A 24,530-nucleotide genomic window follows, 5' to 3' on the forward strand; every position below is an offset into this window, starting at 1 on the left:
ATGTGCTGTCTGTTCCAGCATCTCTAGAAAATCACCTGAGAAGAGCTCACATGCCATAATTGGCCTGGATAATTCCTTCTGGCAGTGTGAGCCTGTTTTTAGAACACCTATGTGAAATGTCTGAATAGTCAATTATTATGTGGTTATTTTAAATTGCACCAATAAATAGAAGTGTCCAAACTAAGGGGTCCTTTTATTAAGGAGTACTAATGGATTTTGCATGCACTAATGATTGCCATGCTTTAAGGGGCCTTTCACTAAGCTGTGGTAAAAGGGAGCCTGCACTAGCATTAGTGCATGCTTTTGATGTGTGCCGAGGCCCCCTTTTACCGCAGTGGATAAAAAGCTGTCTGTTTTGAGGAAAAGAAATGGCCATGTAGTAAGTGAAACACTTAGGACTCCTTTTACTGAGTGGCGGTAAGCCCAACGCAAGCTTAACGCTCGCTATTTAAGAAGTACCAGCGGGCTAACGCAGCAGCCCGGCAGTACTGCCCCCCTACCGCACCATCATTTCCAGAGCTACCTCCCCCCTCCCCCGAAATGGCTGTGCGACATGTGCTTTACTTGCTGCCTGGCCATTTCCTGAAGGAAAGTCAGAAAAACCCTTTTACCAGCTGCGGTAAAAGGGGGCCTCTGCGTGCATGTAAAACATGTGCCGAGGCCAACGCAGACCCCCTTTTGCCACAGCTTGGTAAAAGAGAGCCTTACTGTGTGAAAATTTCAGGAGGGAGACTTTACTACCACCCATCGAGATGGCGATAAGGGCTCCCATGCTAACCCAGAGGTAACAGATTACCACTAGTTAAGTTGCAATGCACATCTTAGAAAAATAGCCCCTATGTGTGGGAAATATATACCAGGCACAATAACACCTTCCCAACAATCATGTATAGTAAATCTATGCAGAAAAATTATATATATATATATATATATATATATATATATATATATATATATATATATATATATATATATATATATTTGAGTGTGTGGTGTGTGTGTTTGTGACCATCACCCGCAAGGCTATAATGCCAATTCAGCCAAATGCAAAGCTTATGGCTAGCCCAGTATATGTCTAATCATTGGTCACTCAATTATTTAGAAAAATGCTGATGCTCCGTGATATTCAGGTCCTGGAGGGACACTTTAACTTTGCAGCATGAGTCATCCCAATGGGGCAGGCTTTTTTGAGGTGTTTGGCCTTTCTGTCTTGTGGGTTGCATCAGAAACATCACCAGGTTCATTTGCCCAGGGTAGTGCATGATGATTTGTTGATCTGGTGTCAGTTTTTGGGTCAGTTTAATGTGATTCGGATTAGGCAGTGGGTTTCAATATCTAACATCAATCTGGGGTTATTTATGGATGCCTTAAGAGGAGCTGGATTGGGGGCTTACTTTGGTGGGGCATGGTGAACCTAAAAATGGCCTATGTGATGGAGGGAGAGTGGCCAGTGTAGCAATATCACTTTCCTGGAGTTGTTTCCTGTTTTGGTGGGATTGGCGATCTGTGGCTATCAGAAAAGAAAATCAGTGGGTGATTTTCTTTTCTAATAATGAGGGAGTTGTGCAGGTGATTAACCATCTTACATCTCATTGTTTTTTGCTAGTGGCTTGATTGCACCTCATTATGTTACACTGTTTGCACTTCAGTATTTCTTTGTCAGTTTGTGATGTTCCAGGTGTTTCTAGTCCAGCACGGCATAGAAAACAAAATGTGAATCACCAATGGTAATGTTGAGAAAAACAATTTATTCACCACATCATTTAAAATAAGTCTGACACAGCCACATTTCGTCCTCCTAAAGGGCTGTGTCAGGGGCTAGCATTTAACAGCTGTAAAAAAAAACCATATACATACCTGTATAAATAAATCATACCAGAACAACGTACTAAAAAATAAAACATATCATAAATCACACAAATATATACATACCACAGTGGTGCAGTAAAACCGATTCCATCTACTGGACTAAACAACTAAAAACAAAAAAAAACAATGACTTAATGTATGAGACGATGGAGAATCAAAGCAGCATAACGTATAAATGAGCAGCACCAGCATCTAACAATGTATGCTAAAAACAGCAAGAAAAAGAACAGCAGAAATCTAAAACAGTTTAGATAAAAGCAATATTATCCATATCTTATGATTCATCAACTTAGGTCATGTAAACAGCATGATAAAAAAAAACAGCACTGCTGAAAAGGGCTTTGGCACCCAATACCTAGAGACCTTATTTATCAGGCTGGAGGAGTATTTGGGGTTTCCTGAATTGTCAACATTTGCCTTGTACTTTTCCTGTGACAGTGATGGTGCTGGTGCAGTTTATTGCATTTGCACAATCACAGGGTTGGTCCGTGGGGTCATTGCACCAGGCTTTGGCTACTGTAGTCTTTTTCTCCAGAGTCGGAGGTTTTCCAGCTCTTTCTGATATTTTTGTTATTTAAAAAATTGCTGTGAGGTTATTCCAAGAGAGCACAGTCTTCCTCTGCTCGGTTGACTCGGCTGCCCCTCATGTATGATCAGGTGGCAGCTTTGTTTGGGGTCCTGCTGGATATTCACTACTCCTCTTTTGAAGTGGTCCTTTTTCAGTTGGCATTTACAGTCTGCTTTTTGGTCCTTTTCGTGTGGGAGAGTTGGTGGCACCAGCAAAGGATGTGAATGGGGTCACGGGGTTGCTGTGGGCTATTTGTTTACAGCCTTGTTGTTTATGCCTACGGATTTGACTACAATTGACCAAATGGGGCAGGGTACTTGGCAGTATTTATGAGCATTGGTTTGTTTAGTGGCATGCCTAGTGCATTGTGCCTAGGCTTATGCTCGGTTATGGCCATGTGGTGGGTTGTTTTGGTTAGATCATGAGGATGAGACTCCTTTGACCCAATTCCAGTTCACTGCTGTGCTGCTCATTATGGGACCTATTCATTTTGTATTTTAGTGGCATCATTTGCAGCCCAGCACAGGGTTTCAACTGATGTTATTCACCATCTGGGGTGCTGGCATTTTTGTAATTATTTGGGGTATGTATGTGGCTCTGGAGATCAGTTTGCTAATTCATTTATTCTTCTATTTTTCTTTTCCAGGGCCTCTGCCTCCTGATTTCTATGCTTGGTTTTGTAGACAATATTATATATTCTTGGCTCAGAAGAGGGCAGTTGAGTGACAATGAGCAATGAACCTTGGTTTGGTAAAGTGGGGAATTGGAAAGAATATGCTGTATCGTGTGCTGCACCGCCATGGATATTTTACAGGTCAAGTGATACCACGGACTTGAGTGGGGTGGGTTGTATGTATTCTCTAAAGTGCTTGATAAGACTAGTTCAGCACTGACTGGCTTCAAGTGTTGGGGAAAGGCCTCTCTGAGTTGGGGTATATTGCATCTATCTGCTATTGAAGTCACAATGTTATTGTAATTTATGAAACTGTGTTTGTTAATAAAGCTGCAGCCCATTTGTTATTTTATGTTATAACACATCTAATAGCTTGCCATATATTTTATCAGTTCAAGGCGGGTTCAAAAACTAAGAGACCTGAACATTCTGGGAATTACAGTAACAAAATTTCAAACATTAAGACATAGACCCAACAAGCATAGTAATTAAAACTCAATTCATGGAAAAGAAAAATGTTTTCAAATTCTAAACACCACATAATGTGAGCAACATCACAAGGCTAAAGGGAGTGAATTCCATAAAGAAGCCATCTGATAAAAAAGTGATGCAGAAAAATGTCTAATTGACTTTAGAGTAGTGACATTAGGAAATTGTAAGAGGAACCGATTACGTGTCTGAGATCTATGAAATAAATTCACCAAATCCATCATATACGAAGGGGCTGCTCCCAACAGAATCTTGAATATACACACTTTAAATCAAATATATTATTTAATTAGCAGTCAATGTAGTTTCAAGTAATATTCCTTCACTGAATTTATCTGCCACATTTAGTGTGTTTGTGTAATTTGTAGTGTGAATAGAGCACAGCGTGATGTGAGTGCTGATGGTATGTAGATCTACAGATGTAAGACTTTCAAGTAATTTTCAAAGGGAAACCTCACAGAATTTCTCTTTGAAAATTAGGACTCAGCAGAGACTGTGGATAGAAAAGTTAATGTGGGTTTTGTACTAATTTTATAGCCTCTGTCTGTCATGTGTCATTCCCAATGACAACAGCTCAAAAAATATTTGTTTTTGTAAACTCTGGAGGTACTTTTTTCTACAGATTTTTTTTTTTACACATTTTCAAAGGAAAAACATTGCTCGTCAAAATGAACTTGTGAAAAGTACATGCACAGATCTGCACTTGCTAGTTGTTCAGGTATTTTGCCATGAAGAAGAACACGAGTTAACTATAAACTTCAGTGTTTGCTCTGGTCACATAACAACGTTTTTTGCTATAAGATACCTACATTGGAGAGTTTTCATCAACAAAATCCTGAAGCAGGCCATAGGCCGAAACACGGTGCCATGTCAAGTCTTTTTATCAATAAATCGCGTCTCTGGAGTCCAAGGCCGTTTTCTCACTTGTTTTCTGCTGCTGTTGCATTCTGTGGGATCTCAGAGTTCTCTGCTTTGGTGGATTTCTACTAGTGCATTGTCCTCATCTCCATACCTCCCAGGCACATGTGTACACTTATACATGTATCTGCTGTACATACATATAGAGTGGGCAGTTTCCAAAAGCCCCCTTCTCTAGATGAAACCTTATTTTATGTGGAAAGGCCTCGGGAAGCCATGTTTACAATATTTCTAAATATTTTTGTTAGTGAATGCTCTAACATGTTCATATTCCAGAAACGTAATCTCCCAAAGGTCACTAGTTTCTTTGTCAGTTGCTTTTGGCTTCTGGTGCCAACCATTTCAAACTACATCACTGGAAATTGAAAATGGCATCAGCTACATCATTTATATAACCTGGCACATGTTTCATCTCAAGTTCTGCAGTCAGGTCAGAGACTTTAAGACCAACATTCAGAATGTGCAGTTTTTATCATCTAGCCCAGGGGTTCTAAACCCAGTCCTCACGACACACCCAGCCAGTCAAGTTTCCAGGATACCCAAAATGAATATGTATAAGATAAATTTATATATACTACCTCCACTGTATACAAATTTAAACTCATGCATATTCATTGTGGTATCCTGAAGACCTGACTAGCTATGTCCTGAAGATTGGTGGGTTGAGAACCATTATTCTAGATCAACTACTAGCTTACCAGCATGGAAAACGATCATTCTGTACCTGAACTCTGACTTGGTAGTTTTTTTTCTAACCGACAGTGTTCTTTATGATAGCATGGATATTTAATTTTGCCCTGGGAGATACACTATTACCGCTAGGAATCTGTTTTCCTAGTGTGTTCCTTTTTTATATCTCTAAAAATATTGTGACCTTGGACCCCTGAAGCAGGCATTTCTACTCCGAAACAGGGTCCGTGTCGGGTCTCTTTCAGAATAAAAGGACTCCCGTTTATCTCAGTCTTGAAGGCCCAGCTGTGCTTTTTTCTTTTATTGCTTGTATTTGTGTACTATTCTACCCTCTCTCCTGTTACTTCCATTAAGACTTAGACATCATGTATACTTTAAAATATACATTTAAAATAATCACAAAATAGCACATTCTTTTTCAGACCTCTGTCATGATACTTTTTAGTCTTCTCTTCAGCACATCACTTTCTATTTAAACCTACCCTAAAAAAACTTCCCCTCCAGCTATGTCCATGAGCAGTTGTATTTCCATACTGATAACCTCAGGCTACCTCATTTATGCTCGTCTGTTACATGAATCCAAGAATCATTTTATACACTGACAAGTTCTTCCTATGATTGGCATTAATTCTAATAAAATGATGACTCTTTCACACTTCAGCAGTTGCCTGAGCCAGAGTCCTAATGAAGGTTGTCCCCACTGGCATTATCTAGCATGAAAATGTAAATGGGCGATTAATGCTTATAACTGTATCTGCATCACCTTCTTGCTGTCTGCTGTACAGTTAATGAGATCTTTCAGTATCTTGATCTCCCCTCCCCCCACATGGCTCGTTTCCATTCATTTAGATTTGATTTATCTCTCTAAAATTCAGTTACTTGTTTTGAATACTCTCTTGCATTTTGAGCTAAGGGATCTCTATCTTCCCCACTTTGTATTGAAAAGTCTCCCATTATTTTCCTGCATAGTTTGAATCGATTAGGATTCACAAACAAAAATTCACTCAGCCTATCACATTCTTTAATTGTTCATTGCAGGATGTTAAAAAGTATGATACAAAATAGGCCAGTTATTGCAAGGCATTTATCAAACCAAAAAAACAAAACTTTGAAAGCCAGCAGATGAAAACTACTTAGATGCATGAATTACAACCAGAAAGATAACTGGCAGTAAATAAATCTTAATAAATATATAAATAAATAATTGCTTTTGAAATCCAGGAGATTTGTTTCTAGTTACAGAGTTGTGTTACCTACTTAATATGGAAATTATCATGAGATAATTTAGTGTGGACCCCTGTTAATAGTTGCTGAAGTGGGTTGACTGTTAGCATATGGTAACCCCATGTTAACCAGCTAAGTTAGCATTTCAGGACATGGAATGGATATGGAATGTTCCAGGACAGTGCCATACTGTTACCATAGAGGTAATAAGAGTGTGTGGTGTGAGAAAGGGGGTGGCAAACCGGAGGGGTGGTGGAGGAAAGGGCTATCTGTGCCCGCCAGGGATCAAAAGAAGAAAGAGTGGGACTATAAGAACTACAAGTCCCAGAAGCCCGAGCTGAGCAGGAAGCAGGAGTGGGAGGAGAAGTCCTCTCAGAGGGGGAAGGGGGAGGAGGTTGATTGGGAGATGAAGTCAGAGGGAGGGGATGAGGAACACCTGTGGGAGAAGGGAGTGGTGGAACAGATGGATTGGCAAGGGGGGGAAGGGGGAGGGGAAACAGAAGAAATGGATATCTCAGCATTTGCTCAGGGCCATGAGGAGAGGAGAAAGAGGGCTGTGTGTACTGGATAACAAAAGGTATGAATTCTTTAACCCGGTGGGTGGTTGTCAGGAGTTAGTGCTGACAAATGAGGGAGGTGGGTCTCTAGGTGTAGCCAGTATGCAGTGCTAAACCTAGAGGAATTCATACCGTAGGGGAAACTTTGGAACTTTATAGTGGTGCTTGAGAAAAGCTGAACTGTGTGATAAGCATTTGATTCTGAATAGAGACTCTAAAGAAAGGGGCCTGTGCCAGGAACAGGTCCCGGTCCAGAGGCCTGGTCGGGGACTTAATAGCCGGACTGGAAAGAACCTAGGCGGCTAGTCTATGAGGAGGGGGACTCCACCAGGAAACAGATACGTGCCAGTAGCCGGTAGGGGTTGAACTAGGGGGTGGGCTACTGGCTGGAGAGAACACAACTGTGTAAGCCTGAGGGAGGTTTGCATAACTTGCAAGGATTGCAGACAGCACGGAGAGGTGCGGCTGGATGGTAGACAGCACGGAGAGGTGCAACTAGAGAGCAGACAGCCCGGAGAGGAGCAGGAGTCTGACAGTGGTGCGGCTGGAGTACAGACACCACGGAGAGGTGCGGCTGGATTGTAGACAGCACGGAGAGGTGCAACTAGAGCGCAGACAGCCCGGAGAGGAGCAGGAGTCTGACATTTGGTGGCAGTGGTGGGATCGGTCGAGCCCGAGTTCCAGTAAGCCGAGGAGGAGGACGGAGGATCGAGACGGACCAGAAAGCTGGGGAGCTTGAACCCGAAGGCGAACAAACCTCCTGCTTCCGGTGAGCATAGTGGGAGCAGGGGGGGATTGGAGGGCGGAGTGGAAGTGTTGTGAAAGTCCACACTTGGGTTTTGTTTTCTCTTGTGTTTTCTTATAGGAAGAAGATCAAAGTTATCGGGATGGATCCGAAAGAGATGTTTGCCTTTATGACTCACCAATTTCAAAAGCAACAAGAGATGGCACATAAACTTATGGAGGAGTCGTTGGCAGCTTCCCGAGCACAGCAGCAGCCACTTTTGGACCTATTTCAGGAATTTCTGCGGACTGGAGGACGAATGTCCGGACCTAACGAAAGTGGGACAACCGTGCGGGGCGAAGGGGCTGCTGGACTGGTAGGACCTGTGGGGGTGAACTGGTTACCTTGGGGAAAATTAACTGAAGCAGATAATATCGAAGATTATCTGGGGGCCTTTGAGAGGGTGGCGGTGACAGCAGGATGGCCTCAGGAGCAATGGACCCTAAGACTAGCTCCTGCGCTGGCTGGGGAAGCTTTAGCGGCTTTTCGGGCCCTACCTACGGGCCAAATAACAGACTACCCAAGGCTGAAAGCCGCTATTTTGGATAGGTTTGGGCTAAGCAAGCATACGTACCGAAGGAGGTTTCGGGAGTTCAGGTGGGGGGAGGGAGAGACACCTAGGGTACTTGCTCAGAAACTAAGTGATTTGGCAGGAAAATGGTTAGAGCCTGAAAGACGGTCCATGCAACAGGTAATGGAAGACCTGGTGCTGGAACAGTTCTTGGAGTCCTTACCTAGAGGGCTTCAGGTTGACTTGATTAAGCGGGGCTGCAGTACCCTCGAGGAGGCAATCCAGAGCATGGATTGTTTCCTAGAGTCGCAGCATTGTGCCCACAGGGGAACCCCGCCGGGAGGGGGATTGGGAGGTCCAAAAGGGCATCAGGTTCCCGAAGGTAGGGGCATGAGAGTGTGGGAGGGGAGAAAAGGGGAAGAAAGAATGTGTTATCGTTGTGGGCGGAAGGGCCATGTGAGGAGAGACTGTGTGGTGAAGTTACAATTGGTGGCCGGAGGGGGAAAGGGGGGCAGGGAGGAGTTCTGCCAACGGGTAGAAGTGATGGGGGTGGGGGTGGAGGGGCTGTTGGATTCTGGAGCAGACCAAACTATGCTAGCCCAGTCCTTGTGGGAGAGGATCAGGGAAAAGGGGGTTGGGGGAGGGGGGAAGAAAGGGCGAGAGGTCACCATACAGTGTGTACATGGGACTTCCAGTAGGTACCCGTTGCGGCAGGTGAGGATCGTAGGACCTTTGGGGGCTCATTGGGTCTGGGTGGCGGTACTACCTAGGTTGCCTCAGGCCCTTATCTTAGGAAGGGATTGGCCCCCATTTTCGCAATATTTGAAAGAGAGAGAGGGGTTAGTGGTTACCCGGTCCCAACGGGGTGCGGAGGGGACGGAGCAGGAGCAGGCTTTGGCCCAGATATTTCCGTTTCAGATGGAGATATTGGGGAACCCGGGGAAAACCAGGGATTCGGGGGGGCATAGGAAGACGGGGCAGCGTCAGCGGGCTCAGTCTATGAAAGACTTGGAGCAGACGGCGGATTTCCCTGAGGAGGCAGGGGAGGTGCAGGAACAATTCCCCTCTTTTAAGAGGGAACAGCAAGCCGACCCTACTCTGCAATATGCTTGGACGCGGGCAAGGGAGGGGGACAGGGAGGTGCAGGGACCTGGGTTTGTGATAGAGCAGGGCCTTCTGTTTCGGACACCTGCAGGAAACGGAGGAGAGGGGGGACGGAGCCAGTTAGTGGTGCCGAGGGGATTTAGGAATCTATTGTTACGGGTAGCTCATGATCCTCCTCTGGGGGGACATAAAGGAGCTCAGAATACGGTTTCCCAATTGTTACGGCGCTTTTATTGGCCCGGGATATATAAAGAGGTGGAAAAGTATTGTGAGTCTTGCCCTTTATGTCAGAAGGTGGCCGAACAGGGTCCAGGGAGAGTCCCTTTACATCCTTTGCCCCGCATAGGGACTCCCCTAGGCAGGATTGCGATGGACATAATTGGTCCTCTTCCAAAATCGACTCGGGGGTTCTCCTATATCTTAGTAATCATGGATATGGCCACCAGGTTTCCTTGGGCCATTCCGTTACGAAGCATTTCGGCTAAAGTTATTGCTGCGGAACTTATTCACATTTTCTGTGAAGTAGGATTCCCTCGGGAGGTGCTGACTGACCGGGGGTCTAACTTTAGATCACGGGTTCTAGCACAGGTATGGGAGGCCTTCGGGATTGTTCACATTTGTACGGCTGCATATCACCCGCAGACCAATGGCCTGGTAGAACGTTTTAATAAGACCCTGAAGACTTTGCTTAGGAAGGGAGTGGGCTCTTGCACGGAGAAATGGGATCAATTGCTGCCCTTTGTCCTGTATGTCACGAGGGAGTGTGTGCAGGCCACCCTAGGGGTGTCGCCCTTCGAGTTGTTCTTTGGGCGGGCACCAAGGGGGGTCTTAGATATAGTGAGAGAAAGATGGGTACCCCCGGAAGCCGAGGATAACACTGTAATATCTTATCTGCATGATTTAAAGGGGCGCTTGAGGCGGTTGGGGGTTTACTCTAGGGGCCGATGGCAGGCGGCTCAGCAGTATCAGAAGGCCGCCTATGATAAAAAGACCCGAGTCCGGGAGGTGGCGATAGGGGCTAAAGTGCTGATCATGGTCTCAGATAGTCCTCATAAATTTAGTGGGAACTGGAGGGGTCCGATGATAGTTACGAGGCGGTTGGGCCCAGTCACGTATGAAGTGAGGAATGAACGGGGGAAGAGGCAGACTTATCATATAAATTTGATCAAACCTTGGCAGGCCCGGGAGGTGTGTTGGGCGACTGCAGAGGATTTAACGGAGGAGGATCTCGGTCCTCAGATATCGGAGATGGATTCTAAAGGGGGGTTGCAGGTGGGAGAGGATTTAGAGGGACCCCAAAAAGATCAGATAAGGGCTCTTTTGGGAGAATTTAAGGATGTGCTGACTCCTTGCCCCGGGGCAACGAGATTGATTACGCACGATATTGTAACGGGGGAGGGAAAGGTAGTAAGGCAAAGACCGTATAGGTTATCACCCATGAAGCAGCAAGAGGTGAATTGGCAGGTTAAGGAAATGTTGGAATATGGGGTGATTGAGGAATCACACAGCCCCTGGGCCAGCCCGGTAGTGCTGGTGCCCAAGACCGATGGAACCTGGCGGTTTTGCATTGATTTTCGGCAAGTTAATGCTCTATCGGACCCGGATGCTTATCCCATGCCGAGGATAGAGGAACTACTAGACCGACTAGGGTCAGCCCGGTTTCTGTCAACGCTGGACTTAACAAAAGGCTATTGGCAGATTCCGCTCTCTACTGCAGCTAAGCCCAAGACAGCCTTTTGTACTCCTCTTGGCCTGTTTCAGTTCAAGCGGATGCCATTTGGCTTGAATTCAGCGGCGGCCTCTTGCCAACGCCTGTTAGATCAGGTGTTGAGGCCTCATCAGGCATATGCCGCCGCGTATCTAGATGACGTCATCATACATAGCCAAGACTGGGGGTCTCATCTTCTACAGGTGGGGAAGGTATTAAAGGCTTTTCGGCAAGCTGGGCTTACACTGAATCCCCAAAAATGTTATTTTGCACAGAGGGAGGTGAAATATTTGGGTTACAAAGTAGGAAATGGCCAGATAAAACCATTACAGGGTAAAGTCGAGAGTATCCAACTGTTTCCCCGCCCGGAGACCAAGAAATTGATGAGGGGTTTTTTGGGGCTAGTGGGATACTATCGGAGATTCATTCCTCACTTTGCTACATTGGCCGCTCCTTTGACCGAGATGTTAAAGAAGGATAGGCCCAACCGGTTAAGGTGGGGGGAGGTGGAGCAGGGAGCGTTTGTGGCCCTACGGCAAGCCTTGTGTGAGGAACCTGTACTTAGGGCCGTAGATTTTGATAGAGAATTTATTCTACACACGGACGCTTCGGGCACTGGGTTGGGGGCAGTGCTGTCACAGGTTTTTGAGGGGGAGGAACACCCAGTATTGTATTTGAGCCGGAAGTTGCTCCCTCATGAAACGAGGTATGCCACTATTGAAAGGGAATGTCTAGCCGTGAAATGGGCCATACAAAAATGTTAGTTCTATCTGGAGGGACGGACATTCAAATTGTTTACAGATCATGCCCCTTTAAAGTGGTTGTCCCGGATGAAAGATAGCAATGCCAGATTGATGAGGTGGTATCTGGCATTGCAACCCTTTCAATATCACATTGAGCATAAAGCGGGGAAGTTGTTGCCTCATGTAGATGTCTTGAGTCGGGTTGCTAGCCCGGGGAACGAGGGAAGGTTGGAAAAATGGGCTAGCAATCGCTTAAAGAGGGGGGTATGTGAGAAAGGGGGTGGCAAACCGGAGGGGTGGTGGAGGAAAGGGCTATCTGTGCCCGCCAGGGATCAAAAGAAGAAAGAGTGGGACTATAAGAACTACAAGTCCCAGAAGCCCGAGCTGAGCAGGAAGCAGGAGTGGGAGGAGAAGTCCTCTCAGAGGGGGAAGGGGGAGGAGGTTGATTGGGAGATGAAGTCAGAGGGAGGGGATGAGGAACACCTGTGGGAGAAGGGAGTGGTGGAACAGATGGATTGGCAAGGGGGGGAAGGGGGAGGGGAAACAGAAGAAATGGATATCTCAGCATTTGCTCAGGGCCATGAGGAGAGGAGAAAGAGGGCTGTGTGTACTGGATAACAAAAGGTATGAATTCTTTAACCCGGTGGGTGGTTGTCAGGAGTTAGTGCTGACAAATGAGGGAGGTGGGTCTCTAGGTGTAGCCAGTATGCAGTGCTAAACCTAGAGGAATTCATACCGTAGGGGAAACTTTGGAACTTTATAGTGGTGCTTGAGAAAAGCTGAACTGTGTGATAAGCATTTGATTCTGAATAGAGACTCTAAAGAAAGGGGCCTGTGCCAGGAACAGGTCCCGGTCCAGAGGCCTGGTCGGGGACTTAATAGCCGGACTGGAAAGAACCTAGGCGGCTAGTCTATGAGGAGGGGGACTCCACCAGGAAACAGATACGTGCCAGTAGCCGGTAGGGGTTGAACTAGGGGGTGGGCTACTGGCTGGAGAGAACACAACTGTGTAAGCCTGAGGGAGGTTTGCATAACTTGCAAGGATTGCAGACAGCACGGAGAGGTGCGGCTGGATGGTAGACAGCACGGAGAGGTGCAACTAGAGAGCAGACAGCCCGGAGAGGAGCAGGAGTCTGACAGTGGTGCGGCTGGAGTACAGACACCACGGAGAGGTGCGGCTGGATTGTAGACAGCACGGAGAGGTGCAACTAGAGCGCAGACAGCCCGGAGAGGAGCAGGAGTCTGACAGTGGTTAACGAGACAACTACCAGTAGCCAAGACATTCTCTGGCAAATATTCAGCCAGTTGCAATAAGTGTTTTTTTTTTTTTTTTTTAAATGCTGACTGCTACAGGCAAAATTAATCCTTGATATTTTGCTGGGCACTGGCATTGAATATCCAGGGTCATGTCAGCATGTGCTGGCCACTGGATTTTATGTGTGTTCTAGATGATATTCAGAGAGGGGCCCACAATAAGACACTTAGGGGTCCTTTTACTAAGGTATGCTGAAAATGGCTTGCAGTAGTGTAGGCGTAGGCTTTGGGCACGTGCAGAATCATTTTTCAGTGCACCTGTAAAAAATGCTTGTTAAAAGTTTTGCTGGTAATCAATAGAAATAGAATAAAATAAAACATGGAAAAGAAAATAAGACAAATACCTTTTTAATTGGACATAATAAGTTTTTTTTATTAGCTTTCGAAGGTAGCCCTTCTTCGTCAGATAGGAAATATGCAAATGTTGATAGATGACAGTATATATGTGAAACATCAAAGCATTTCAGTGACAGTCTAACAGGATGAGGGTGGGTTAGGTGAGAGACAGGGAGAGCTGGGTGGATGAGGGACAGGGAGATATGCATGGAGATAAGAGGGTGACAAAGCAGTATAATTTTATATTTTATAATCGGTTAGAAAACCCAGATCTTTGTTAAGTCCTGTCTGGTGGGTGTCAAAATATTTAATCATTCTGACTTCAAAGGTCTTACTTTCCTGTATTGTTTTAAAGTTCCCTTTCAGTATTCTTAACATAAAATCACTGGTACAGTGTTCTGGTTTTGAAAAGTGCTGCCCCATAGAGGTGACATCCTGGTTGGTACTGGCATTTTTCATATGATGTTTATATAAATTAAATCTCTTCTTTAGGATCTGCCTTTTTTCTCCAATGTAGCACTCTTCATTGCATTTTTACACTGAATGATATATACCACATTGGAACATGAGCATGTGAAGGATTCCTTAATGTTGAATATTTTTCCTGTGTGAATGACCGTGGGGTCCTGTGAAATGTTTTGGCATAGTTTGCAGCTGGATATATTGCAAGGGTGTGTGCCATTTTCTTCTTTTTGAGTCTGTGTTGGGAGCTTACTTCTAATTAGCTTGTGTTTTAAGTTGGGTGGCTGTCGGAAGGCCAGCACTGGTGGTGATGGGAATGTCCCTTTCAGTAATTCATCCTGCTAGGGTAGTGGCTGTAGATCTTTTATGATTTTTCTTAATTTTTCCAGCTCTGGGTTGTATGTCACTACAAGGGAGATTTCTGTCTGTGGCTTTCTTTTCCTTGTACTGTAGCAGATTTTCCCTGGGTGTTTTGAGGGAGGAGGCAATATTCTTGGAGATTATTTTGGGGTTGTAGCCTTTCTGTTCGAAGGATGCAGTCAGGGTTTTGAGGTGTCTATTTCTGTGCCCTGGGTCAGAGAAGATACGGTGGTATCTTGTGGCTTGGCTGTAAATAATGGATTTTTTTGTATGTGAAGGGTGGAAGCTGGAGTTGTGGAGGTAGCTGCATTTGTCTGTGGGTTTCTTGTATATGGATGTTTGTATTTTCTCCTTTACTATTACTGTATGTCCTGTTTTCTTGCATCAAACATCTTATTTGTTCATTTAGAAAAGTCCCATGTTATCATTCTCTAGAATTTTCTTTGGGTCATGATCCCAGTACTATTCTGGAATTGTAAATTTTTGACCTTCGCAGCTGCTCCTCTATGTTTTTTTTTCACCATTCTTCTCATTTTATCATAGTCTTCTTTTTGAACATTAAATGCTAACGTATTGGATTTCCTGTGTGTACTTACTCCAGAGCATATATCAAATCTGATCATATTATGATCACTGTTATCAAGTGGCACCAGCAGAATTACCCTCTGCACCAGTTCATTCAATCCACTAAGGACTAGGTCTAGCATTGTCCCTCCTCTTGTTGGCTCCTGAACCAGCTGCTCCATACAGTAGTCCTTGATTCCATCAAGGAATTTCACCTCTCTAACATGCACGGATGTTACATTTATCAAGTCAATATCATGATAATTGAAGTCACCAATTATTATTGTGTTCCTCAGTTTGTAAGCCTCTCTAATTTCTGATAACATTTCTACATCTGTCTCTTCATCCTGGCCAGGTGGATGGTAGTACACTCCTATCATTATCCTTTTCCCCTTTACATGTGGAATTTCAATCTATAGGGATTCTAAGATGTATTTCATGTCCTGTGGAATTTTTGGTCTATTCGATATAAGGCCCTCCATAACATACAGTACAACCCCTCCATCAATTCGATGAACCCTATCACTGTGATATAATTTGTATCCTGGTATGACAGTGTCCCACTGGTTATTCTCCTTCTCCAGCTCTCAGAAATGCCAATTATATCAATTTTTTTCATTTAGTACAATATATTCTAACTCTCACATTTTATTTCTTAGACTTCTGGCATTTGCATATAGACATTTCAAACTATGTTGTTCCTATTTACATCTTGCTTAGCAGTTGACAGTGATAATATGCAATCTTGAAAATCTGTCTGCTTTTTATTTAAATACACCTGGCCTACTATATTCACTATTAAAACCTTGCTATTGGGATGCTCTATCTTCCCTGTTTTAGTGATATCTTTGAAAGATACCTTATTCCGAACCATGCGCTTTTGACCGACTGTTAGCCTTTCCCCAGTTCCTAGTTTAAAAGCCGCTCTTTTTTAAATGTTGATGCCAGCAACCTGGTCCCACCCTGGTTAAGGTGGATCCCATCCATTTGGAATAGGCTCCCCCTTCCCTAGAATGTTGCCCAGTTCCTAACAAATCTAAAACCCTCCTCTCTATACTGTCTTATCCACGCATTGAGACCCCGGAGTTCTGTGTGTTTCTTGAGTGCTGCGCGTGGAACGGAGAATATTTCTGGAAATGCTACCCTGGAGGGCTTGGATTTGAGCTTTTTACCTAAGAGCCTAAATTTAGCTTCCAGAACCTCCCTCCCAGATTTTCCTATGGCATTGGTACCTACATGTACCAATTCAGCCGACTCCTCCATAGCACTATCTAAAATCCTATCAAGGTGAAGTGCGAGGTTCGCCATCTTCGCACCAAGCAGGTAATTCATCAGGTGATCCTCACGTCCACATGCCATCTAGTTATCTCCATGACAAATGATCGAATCACCAACTACAACAGATGTCCTAACCCTTCCCTCCTGGGCAGAAGCTCCTGGAGACACATCCTCAGTATGAGAGGATAATGCATCCTCTGGTAGGCTGGTCCTGGCTACAGGATTATTTCCAACTTCACCAGGGTGATGCTCTCCCTTTAGGAGGCCCTCCTACTCCAAGAAATCAGAGGGGCTGCCAGACTGGAGTTCGTACTTCTCTACAATGTCTCTGTATGCCTCCTCTATGTTTTCCTCAGCTCCTCCAAGTCTGCTACTCTAGTCTCAAGAGAACGGACTCGTTCTCTGAGAGCTAGGAGCTCATTGCATCGACCACACACATATATCCTCTCACCAACTGGAGATAATCATACAGTGCAAAAGACTGAATAGCACCCCTCTCCTGCTGGACTGCTGTCTGCATCTTAGTATTATAGAGTTGTTTAATTAAAACTTCTTCCAATAATAGGGATATTAGATGCATATAAAGAGCCTTAAGATTATGTGGTATAATGTGTAATTTATTTAGTGTTTGCTTACCAGAAACTAATTACATGTAATTAAAACTCTAATGAAAACACTCCTCTTGTTATCCTAATTAGAATAACAACTATAAATGAAGAGTTGTGTATGGGTGGGAATGAAGATTGAATTAGATCCTGCTGTGACTGTAGGGGCTATCTGTTAATGTTGTGGTACAATTTCAAGTTTTAAAACTAGGAGGAAAAGGGTATAGAGACTAGTTGAGTTTGCTTTTTCTTTTCTTTTTTTTTTTATTCTGCCTATCACTAACTTACAATTCCTCCTTTAAACCCCAATCTTTAAGTTCCCAAAGCACAGAGCAAAATAATGTTCTCTTGAAAGAGAAAAGTTGTCTTCTCTCACAACTTCTCAGAAAGGCAGTGTACATTAAGTATAAAACAAACATATGCAATAGATAATTACAACAGTAAAAATGTTCAAATAACAATACAAAGTATGGCATAGAGGGGCATAATCGAAAGTGGGTGCCCATCTCCATGGGCGGCCATACGAAGGGGCGGGACAAATCGTGTTTTCGAAAAAAGATGGGCGCCCATCTTTTTTCGATAATACGGGTTGTGCGGGGCAAATGCCTAGGATTTGGGCGTTTTTGAGCTGGGCACTATCGGTTTTCAGCTCAAAAACAAACAAATCCAAGGCCTTGGATCATGGGAGGGGCCAGGATTCGTAGTGCACAGGTCCCCCTCACATGCCAGGACACCAACTGCACTTTTACAAATTAAAAAAAAATTAAAATAGCTCCCAGGTGCATAGCACCCTTCCCTTGTGTGTTGAACCCCCCAAATCCCCCCCAAAACCCACTGCCCACAAGTCTACACCATTACCATAGCCCTAAGGGGTGCAGGGGGGCACAGTGGGTTTTGGGGTTTTTTGGAGGGCTCAACATTAACCAGCACAAGTGGAACAGGTAGGGGGGATGGTGACGTCCACTGCACTCACTAACAACTGCTCCAGGGACCTGGATACTGTTGTCAGGGAGCTGGATATGACATTTGAGGCTCACATACAGGCTGTCAAAAACAGTTTTTAAAGTTCTTTTTTTTGTTGCGGGAGGGGGTTAGTGACCACTGGGTGAGTCAGGGGTGGTCATCTGGCCAGTTGGGGCACTTTTTGGGGAATTGGGTTGTGAAAAAAAAGGGTCAAGCAAAAGTGACCCAAATTCTCGCTTCTGACACCCTTTTTTTTCGATTATTGACCAAAGGCGCCCATCTCTCCTCGGCCGATAAACACGTCCCAGTCCCGCCTTCACCACGCCTCCGACACCCCCCCCCCCCCCCCGTCAACTTTGTTTGTTTCCGTGATGGAGTGCAGTTGAAGACGCCCGAAATCGGCTTTCAATTATACCGATTTGGGCACCTTTGCGAGATGGGCGCCCATTTCCCGATTTGGGTCGAAATATGGGCGCCCATCACTTTCAAAAATAAGGCCGATAGTATACTACTTACAATGTCAGAACATTTTAATAGACAGCGTGGGGTTTAAGGAAAGATGGGACATAGGTAAGAGAGTAAGAGGAGTTAGAAAAAATTGACTACTTTAAATAAAGTTGCATATGAGGTCAGAGAGATGATTAAATGTTATCTCAGCTAGGGTAGGAATGGATAAATATGTCCTGCTGCAGAATGTGCAGCCTGTGTCACTCCTTGTGTGTTGTTCTGTCTGTTTACCTGTTTTATTTTGATTGTGAGTTCTTTGAGCAGGGATTGTCTTTTCGTGTATGGTGTACAGCGCTGTGTATGCCTTGTAGCGCTATAGAAGTGATAAATAGTAGTAGTAGTAGTAGTAGTAGTAGTAGTAGTAGTAGTGAGAGAGAATAAGAAGTTAGTTACTTCTTCCATTAAAGGCTTGGTTGAAGAGACATGCTTTCACTTGATTCCTGAAAGAGATAATTTGAGTTAAGTGGAGCCTTTCAGGGAGTGAAATTCCAGAGTGTGGGGGCTACTCCGGAGAATATTCGCTTACAGGTTTCACATTGTGTAATGTCTTTTGGAGAGGGTATGGTTAGGGATACCCCTTGGAAAGACCTTAGTGTCCTTGGAGGTGTGTAGAGGGTAATTCTGTTCTTCAAGTACTCAGGGCCATTTCCTTTAAGGGCCTTGAAGATCAGATAGTTTTAAATTTAGCCCTGTATTGTACTGGTAGCCAATGAAGTTTTTGCAAAAATGGTGTGATGTGGTCATGTCGCTTGCAACCTTCTGAGTCTTGCTGCAGCATTCTGAATCAATTGGAGCTGGTGCAGATCCTTTGTAATCAGACCATTGTAGAGTGCATTACAGTAATCCTGTCTTGATGCTATCATTTTATGCACAACTGGGATAAGCTTTTCCTTCTCAATGTAAGGAGAGAGACAGTGTAGCTGTCGCAAATAGTAGAAGCAGCTCTTGAAGGTTGCTTGGATTGGGAATCAGAGTAAGTGCTGAATCTAACTGTATTCCAATGTTCCTAACTTGTGATTTGAGGGGGAGTTCATACTTCCGAAAAGAGATTTTGATGTCAGGTACATGTCCATTTATGTTAGGGACCAGAGAAACTTGGTTTTACTTGGGTTCAGGCAAAGTTTGTTGTACTTAGCCCATTTTTGATTTGATGATAGAAAGGTAATCAGTTTATTCAGGGCTGTAGGTAAGTCAGGTTCAAAGGGTATGAGTATCTGCACATCATCCGTGTAGATGTAGAACCGAATGCCCATTGACCGAATCAGCTCAGCTAGTGGCTAGAGGTAGAAACTGAACAGAATGGGTGACAGTATCAATCCTGGTGGAACCCCATGGTGGCAATGAGGTTCTACCAAACATTATGGATTATTGCCTGTCTGATAGATAGGATCTGAACCACACAAATACTCTTCCAATGATACTTGTTTCTGTCTGTCATATGTATTACTAGTACTGTATTTTTATTCTTCCCCTTTAGATCTGTAGAAGAACACTTCTGAAATATCCAGTCAAAAGAGGAAAAAAGGTGTTTTTTTTTCTATAGAGCAGAAACGTGATGCTTTAACTTTATATGTTTTTATTAAATGTTATACAAACAATACAAAATCCAAATGGCTACCAAACAACAAGAATATACTACTCTGCTTGTGAGTCAGAAAAAGGCAATGATAACAAGACCAAGCAATTCAGAACTGATGATGATACAGTCTGAACACCAAGTCTGAAGTGCAAAGCAAATAAGCCGTCAATTGTGTCAAACATGTTAGTTCAAAGCTGATTTATGGCCATCATCCAACTTAAATAGGTACTCTGGGTAGCACAGACTACACAAAATAGAGGCACAGTTTCTGTAGTTCATACAGAACCCAAAGAATATAACAAACCTACAATACTATTGGGCCATTGGGACAGAATAGAGATGATTCATTTTCATATGCAGCCACTATTTTTAAATTTACATTAACAGTGCAAATAAAAAAAAGACTAAGGTTAATCTTATCACAGAGTGCACTTCAGAACATCAATCTCAATCAAAGGAAGTAAAAAGGCTTTCTATGTGTGCCAGTGTTGGGTTTTTTTTTTTTTTTTCACAGACTGAAGAAGTCATTTTGGGGATTATTGAATTGCGATATTTTTTGTTCTCAGTTTCCCCCTAGGGAAAATGAGACTAATGAATGACACAGTTAAGTTTGAGCCAAGAATGCTTTCTAGGCAATAAGAACCATGTCAAGGCTTTCGAGACAGGTTGTTTTCAGTTTATTGACTGGCGAGCATACATGAATTGAGATTTCAGAGTGTATCCTGTTTGATGAGAGATGAGCATGAGACAGAGAAAAAGATACCCCCTACTATATTTGAAATGTGTTGAACTTTTTAATGGAATGAGGAAAGTTATGACCAGATACTGAGCTGCGGTGGTCAGCTTTCTTAAAATGCCAACCACCATAGTTAGAGAAAAAATAGAAACTTGGTGTCAATATCTAGGTACTTAGTTAGTACTGAATATCAAGAGTCAGTGCTAACTGGTGGTGTTATCCAGTTAGCGATGATATTTATACCACTAGCTAAACAGACAAAGTGAGGACAGCCATTTTGCTATAGAATTTTGTAAGTCTAAGTGCTTTGAAAATGAGTCTCATAGTAATATAGTAGATGACGTCCATCCAGTCTGCCCAAAAAGATAAACTCATAGAATAAGGTATGATTTGATACTACATATTTATACTTGATCTTAATTTGTCCTTGTCATTTTCAGGGCATAGACCGTAGAAGTCTGCCTGACACTGGCCTTGTTCTCCAAGTTCTAAGTTGTCAACAAAGTCCCACTCCAGCCCATCCAAATCTGTCCAGCCATGATCAAGGTACAGTCTGCCCTGCACTGACCTATCTCTCCAGCTACGATCAGGGCACAGACCACAGAGGTCTGCCTGGTACTGGCCTTGTTCTCCAGCTACTGAAGATGAATCTGTCCAGCCACAATCAGAGCACAAACCATAGAATTCTGCCCATCACTGGCTTTGCTTCCCAATTAATAGTGTTGCCATCTAATCACTGCTAACCTTCTTTGGATCCATGCCTTCTAAGCAGGATTCCTTTGTGTTTATCCCACACATTTTTGAATTTTGTTACCATTTTAAACTCCACCACTTCCTATGGGAGGGCATTTTATGTGTCTACCACCCTCTCTGTGAAAAAGTACTTCCTGATATAAATCATGAGTTGCCCCCTCCCCTCGCAACCTCAATTCATGTCCTCTAGTTCTACCACCTTCCCATCGTTGGAAAAGGTTTGTTTGTAGATTAATACTTTTCAAATATTTGAATAGCTATATAATATCATCCTTGTCTCTCCTTTCCTCTAGGGTATACATGTTCAGGTCAGCAAGTCTCTCCTCATACATCTTGTGATGCAAAATCAATACCATATTTGTTTCTTTTCTCTGAACCACTTCAAGTCTTTTTTTTTACTTCCTTTACAAGATACAGCCTCCAAACCTGAACACAATATTCTAAGTGGGGTCTCACCAACAACTTATACAAGGGCATCAACACCTCCTTTCTTCTTCTGATTATACCCCTCTCTATGCAGTCTAGCATCCTTCTGGGCTTGGCTACCACTTTCTCACATTGTTTTGTCACCTTGAGATCTTCAGACACCATCACCCCAAGATCCCTCTCCTGAGTTGTGCTTATCAATCTCCTTTCTCCTATCTGGTACATCTCCTTTAGATTTCTGTACCCCAAGTGCATCACTCTGCACTTTATGGCATTAAATTTAAATTCAAGAGTTTACTATAATCTTAGAGGAAGAAAGAGACAAAATTCACACTAGTTCTCAATACTCTTTCTGCAATAAAAAAATGCACAAGTTAAAAAAACACACACAAAATCAAGCCAATGGGATATTGGAAGGGTCAGCATTTTTAGCAGACTGGTCCCTCAGACATCCCAGGAGCACAATGGGGCATCCTAGGGGGCACTGCTGTGGACTTCATATAAATGCTCCCATATACACTTGGCTCACTTATCTTGTCTGCTGAGCCCTCCAAACCCCACTACCCCCAACAGTACACCACTACAATAGGTCTTATGGGTGATTAGTGGGTTTCTGGTGAGTTTTGGAGGGCTCACAGTTTCCACCACAAGTAGAAGGAGGTACAGGCTTGGCTCCACCAGTCTACACTGAGTGTACCCACTACTACACTACTAATGCTGCTCTAATGGACCTGGCTAAAACATATGGCTAGTGAGTTCTATTTTTATTCACATTTTTGGGGCGTGGGAGGAGATCAGTGACCACTGGGAGAGTAAGGAAGTCATCCCTGAATCTCTCCAGTGATTATCTGGTCATTTAGGCACCTTACTGTAGCTTGTTCTAAAAACAGGTCTGGGCCAAAATGTTGAAGTTTTTGCCCTAGATGTTTTGGTTTTGTTCCACTATGCCTGTAAAATATCCAAGTATTAAACATGTTAATACCGCTCTTCAAAACACCCCCTTGTGATCTGGATGCACTACAGAAGGAATGCATTGATAGCCTTCTGCAAAACAGGTTTTGAAAATATCAAAGAGCACTGAACATCCCTGATTCCGATCCCCCCTCTCCATCCCCAAGAACATTGGTCCCCCACAACAAAGTTTCCCTACCCCCACCCCTTGTAGGCCCCACAGACTGACTTTACAATCCCTGATGATCTAGGGCAGTGTTTCTCAAGTCCAGTCCTGGAGTACCCCTTGCCAGTCAGGTTTTCAAAATATCCACAATGAATATGCATGAACTTGATTTGCATGCACTGCCTCCATTATATGCACATCTCTCCCAGGACTGGGCTTGGAAAACATTGGTCTAGGGTACAAAGGGCTATTGCTACCACTAGCAGCAGTCTCAAAAAACTACCTCTAGTACAAGACTGCAGTTAGAAGTCATGGCAGCTATTTTAAAGCTGGGGTCATGATGGGCTGGAACCATGATGGACTGGAGCAACTGCCATTTAATCCTGCCATTTGTACCCTAGACCACCCGGACTGTAAAGGTAGACTCAGAGAGAGTCTACGTGGTGTGGAGAAGTAGTGGGGGGTCCTTTTGGGGAAAACTAATGTTCTTGGGGAGGTAGGGAGGATTGGAATTGCATGTGGAGGGGACAATGCTTTTGGGGAGGGGGAGGGGAAAGAGGAAGGAAGATTAACACTGATGGGAGGGACCTGACCAGATACCCTTATGTGTGTCCCAGATGGTATTAGCCAGGATGCACATAACTGCCAACTGAATGTCAGCTGGGACCAACATAAGCACCAGTGGCTGACTCCTATCTGGTCAGGCCCAGATGTTCAGTGCTGGTTCTCACACATGGACCAGTATTGAATATTTGGGTCTAACCAAGCTGTTGACAGTGAGAGTTTAAAAAGAAAAACATGCTCACAACCACCTGCTGAATATTGACTGTACAGTATTCAAATTAGTTTGGTTTCTGTAGATTGTGTTTGTAGTTTATTTATAGTGTATTAATTCAATAGACAATCAGTTCACCAATGGAAGAAGTTTCTAAACAAAATATAGAAAGGGCTAATGAGTGGAAAGCATATTGAAATTTGATTCTGCCAGTCTATGCATTTCTAGTCATAGTAATGTGATGAAAGATCCTTAAATTCAAAGAAATTTATTTTAGAAAAGCAACCACTAAGAGGGGCATAATCGAAAGGGGCACCCAAGTTTTCTTGAGGACATCCTCGCAGGATGTCCTGGTGAAGGGGCGGGGAAACCCGTATTATTGAAGCAAGATGGGCCTCCATCTTTTGTTTCGATAATACGGTCGGGGACGCCCAAATCGTGAAATTTAGGTCGACCTTACAGATGGTCGTCCTTAGAGATGGTCGTCCCCGATTTTCGGCAATAATGGAAACCGAGGACGCCCATCTCAGAAACGACCAAATCCAAGCCATTTGGTCATGGGAGGAGCCAGTATTCGTAGTGCACTGGTCCCCCTGACATGCCAGGATACCAACTGGGAACTGCAGTGGACTTCAGAAATTGTTCCCAGGTGCATAGCTCCCTTACCAACCCACCCCCCAAAACCCACTACCCACAACTGTACAACACTACCATAGCTCTAAAGTGTGAAGGGGGGTACCTAGATATGGGTACAGCGAGTTTCTGGTGGGTTTTGAAGGGCTCACATTTACCACCATCTTCGACTCCTCCCTCTCCTTCTCTGCGCATATCCAGCAGATAGCCAAGACCTGTCGCTTCTTTCTCTTTAACATCAGCAAAATTCACCCTTTCCTCTCTGAGTACACCACCCGTACTCT

This window comes from Microcaecilia unicolor, chromosome 9 (assembly GCF_901765095.1).
Source record: "Microcaecilia unicolor chromosome 9, aMicUni1.1, whole genome shotgun sequence".
Taxonomy (NCBI): domain Eukaryota; kingdom Metazoa; phylum Chordata; class Amphibia; order Gymnophiona; family Siphonopidae; genus Microcaecilia; species Microcaecilia unicolor.